The 4,376-nt window shown below is 36.2% G+C and overlaps 1 pseudogene; it reads right to left on the minus strand.

The window, feature by feature from the left end:
* Nucleotides 1-1,983: 1,983 nt before the first annotated feature.
* LOC102004287 lies at nt 1,984-2,487 on the minus strand (annotated as a pseudogene).
* Nucleotides 2,488-4,376: the final 1,889 nt, after the last annotated feature.

Genomic DNA, 4,376 nt, shown 5'->3' on the forward strand with positions numbered 1-4,376 from the left:
TGGAAATTCTTGTATAAGAATGTGAAGAATATAAATATTTTCTCCTCAGTGGGAAATTTCTGTAGCCTTTATAAAAGCACTTCACACACACACACACACACACACACACACACACGTCCACATGCCTGTGCACTATTCTCTAGATTCTATAATTTGAGGAAATTTCCCAAGATCATGATAATCACTTGTGGCTTAACTGAACCTCAAGGTAGGCAATGCTACATTTGAAATACTCTCAAAATTACCTTGACAACCTACATCTTTATAGGTAGTAAATTGTTTTATTGATAGTCAAATATAAGAAAGCTGGGCTGGGGATTTAGCTCAGTGGCACAGCACCTGCCTGACAAGCATGAGGTTGTGAGTTCAATTCCTGGTACTGGAAAAAACCAAAAACAAAAACAAAATGAAACAAAAATATAAGAAAGCCTGGTGCACCAGTAAGTGAATAGGCTTCAGAGTTAGGGAAAATTGGTTACAATTCTAGCCACCTCATTCATTTTCTTTTTCTTACTAGTACCTGTTTGCAGTACACAATGAATATATTCATTGTGGGTACTTGGTATATGTACATGACACATCTTCATTCATTTTACATCCCCTTCCTCTGCTCCCTGCTCTATCTCTTGGTCACATGGCTCAAATTTCATATGATTTCTCTTATATGAAGAAGTCAAAGTGTCAATAAATAAAAGAGCAAAACAGAAGACAATGGGAAACAGGCAGACGGATCACATGCTTCTGCATGAGTGTGGACAAATTATTCTGTCTTAGATTTAGCTTTTACTTTGTAAAATCAACACCATAATATTTTCACTGCCCAAGGCCTAGAACATAGTATTTATTCAAAAGTAGGGACAGGAACTCCTGCAATATTTGTGGTAAAACCCTGTATGCCATATCTGTCCCTATAAGGCATTCACTAGCCAAAATTAATGAGCTTCCAGGGTGAAAAGCTATAGAAATCATTACAAAATTTCTCCTCCTATAGCTGATATAAGCAAACGTATATTTGATAGTTTGCTTAATTCTCAATATTAGAGTTCTCCAGAGAAATAAAATCAATAGGTTTCATGTGTGTGTGTGTGTGTGTGTGTGTGTGTGTACACTTATATGTGTGTATATATGGAGACTTACAATAAGGACTTGGTTCACGTGTGTAAGTGAAGACTGACAAGTTAGAAAATGTACTGGAGTCCCGAAATCCAGGAGAACTAACAGTGTTATTCCTCCATAAAAGTCAGCAGTCTTGGGACCCAAGAATTCTAATGCTCCAGTTTGAATCCCAAGGCAGGAAAGAGCTGATGCCTGAAGCTTGAAGGCAGAAGACGAGCGGAAATTTCCTGTTCTGGAAAGCAGGCCAGACCTTTTGTCCTTCAGCACACATCCAGATTAGGAGGGCAATCTGCTTCACTCAGTCTCTTGATCCAAATGTGCATCTCACATTGAAACCTCCCCACAAGAAACACAGAATAGTGTTTCACCAAATATTTGGGCACCTTGTGGCCCAGTCAGGTGTCCACATAAAATTAATCCTCATAAACTCTGAAATAAATACTTGTTTCTTATACTCTGTATCTAATTATAATTTTACCAAAAATATACTACAGAATGTGAAGGTTTTGTATTTTTTTAATTTCAGAAAACTTTTTGTAAGTTTTTTTATTTATAATGACAACTTTTAAAAGCTTACTAACATTAGCTTGACAATAAACTAGGGAGAAGTCAGTTTACAAAAAGGGGAAAAGCTCAAAATGTCACTCTCTACACAGAATCCAAAGCTCAGTTTTACTCTGAATAAAGAAAACAGCAACTTTTGCTCACAGAAGAAACTGAGCCATTGTTTGGACTCTATACTCATACTACACATGCTACAATGATAATGTTATCCTAATACAATTGATTTGCTGCTGCATTTGTCTATTATTTGTCTATGACTAACAATTATAAATAGAGCAATGCAATTAGTATTTGGAAGAATTATTATAGTGTTACAGTGTCAAGCACAGCCTTTAACTTCTCTTCACAACACTGGTTCTCTTTGCACACCCAGATTTCCTCCTCTTCAGTAAAATGACTCTTGGTACAGAAGGTCTTGTAAATCTCCTCAGGTGTTTTCCCCTTGATCATACTGGCAACAGGCTTGCATGTAACATCAAGCAAACCTTTGATGTCTAGGTAGTTTGCTGACAGAAAAAGTTCAAAGAGTTCCTTGGTCAAATTGCAGGAATTCTTGGCCCCAAACAGGGATATGGTCTGTTTCCTTTTCTTTGTTCTCATCATCCTCAGGAGCAGGGTCATCTTTATGGTGGGTGTACTGCTGAAGGATCCTTTTTAATATTGTTGCATTAATACTTGGTAGAGGAACTGGGTCATCATCCATTCTCAAATCTTCCAACATGGTATTCACAACTACAGATTGTTGGGCAATTTTGACATCAACTCAAATAGCCCACCATCAAAGCTCTGCAACTTAACTGAAGACATGGTGTAGGGTCCTTAGAGGATTGTGGGCCAGAGGCAAATGGGAGCAGGGAGGTATCCACATAGAGAAGGGAAAGGCAGTGGAGGTAGCCACGAAGTTTTACATATGTTTTTTTAAGATTCACATTTTTAACACTACATTTTTCACTTGAAAAAATACACCTTAATGTTAATGATGTATTTTATTTCTAAATAATAGTGTCATTTTATTATACTGCTGTTATTTTATTCTATAATATACTATTTCATTACATATATCACTGTTATTTTATTATATAATTCTAAGTAGATTAATGGAAAAGCCATAAAATATGCAAATACATGTTCTTATATGTTCTTTATTCTTAAATGGATGCCTTGTTTATAGTTTTGAAAAAAAAATGATACTTAAATGTAGGAAATTTGAGGCTTTCCAATAGAAAACTCAAACTGGAGGACTTCATTTGATGGATTATTATTATTTTTTCCTTCTGGTTTCCCAAGGCTGGGGAACACCGGAGGGAGAAGAACTTGATGAACACCCAGGCATTAAACTAGGGTTATTAAAAAAATAGACACTCATATCGGTCAGTCTTCCCGCTACTGACAGAAAACTTATGACTTCTTTTGGTTCATAATTTCAAGCTCTCAGCCTGTTGCTGGTGGCTCCAAGGTAGAAACAGCATGGCAGAAGGTTATGCCAGAGAAAAGCTACTTAGTTTATGGTGGTTGGGAAATCACAGCAGAGAAAGAGGACCAGCAAGAGATATACCCTCCAAAACCTGCCCCTAGTGACCTACCTGGAACTTGGACACAGCTCCTCCTAACACAATCTATTATAAACAGATTATGTTCAATAATCCACTGGTGAATCAAGTGGGTCAACCCACTTTTGAGTAAAGTCCCTCCATGATCCAGTCACCTCATGAGGAATTTCTAAAACCAGTCAAGTTGACAACTAAGCTTAACTTTCAGAATAATCTTGAAACTGATGAGGACCCCAAAAAGCTTTATTTGATGCATATGTTTTCCATACTTACCATATTCAAAATTAAAAATGAAAATTTCTCAGGCTACTTATTAGCTCATTTTAAAATAGCAATAAATTTATTATATATTAACATAAATAACATTTAGTATGGAAATAATTACTGTCAGTCCCTCAATTTCATGCATTCCACATTCAGAGTCAATTGAGAGTGAATTAAAAATATTTGAAAAAAACTGCAGCTGCACTGAACAAGTACAAACTTTTCCTTGTCGTTATTCCTTAAACAATGTAGCACAGTATTTATATTATATAAGTAATCTAGAAATAATTTTATGTATAAGGAAATATGTATGTCATTTACATTAGAATACACAATTTTTATATAAGAAACTTGGGTGTCTGTGCACTTTGGAATCTGTGTCAGTCATTGATTGAATTCTTCACACACAAAAAAAGTGAGGAGGGTGGCATATTCTAAACCTTCGCAAATCTCCTTAATGTCTGGCTAAATAGTAGACAGCTATTTGCTTTTGCATTATACAGTACAATGTCAAACACCACACAGTCTGTAGAAAATTCCTATGTGCACCTATAGGACACTAAGAGTTACAAAGGCAAACACGTTTTATCATTACTATGAAAATAGCTTTGATTTTACAAACCAATCAAAAGTCTTGGCATCCTTTTGATTCCCAGAACCAAACTTTGAAAACAACTCACTGAAAGACAGTGCCTTGAAAGGAGAGAAACAATGGCTCACTCAAAACAGGGAAATGAAAAAGTTGGGGGGAAATTTTCACAAGAGAATTCTATCCTAATATTCTCCCCAGAAAGGGTACTTAATAAAGCACCTCTGCTTTGGGAAATCATTCCATAGGATTCTGCTCACAAGGCTGAGGAGCTGAAGGCAAGAGCTTGGTAG

The sequence above is a fragment of the Chinchilla lanigera genome, unplaced genomic scaffold (genome assembly GCF_000276665.1).
Source record: "Chinchilla lanigera isolate Chin_1 unplaced genomic scaffold, ChiLan1.0 scaffold00020, whole genome shotgun sequence".
Classification (NCBI taxonomy): domain Eukaryota; kingdom Metazoa; phylum Chordata; class Mammalia; order Rodentia; family Chinchillidae; genus Chinchilla; species Chinchilla lanigera.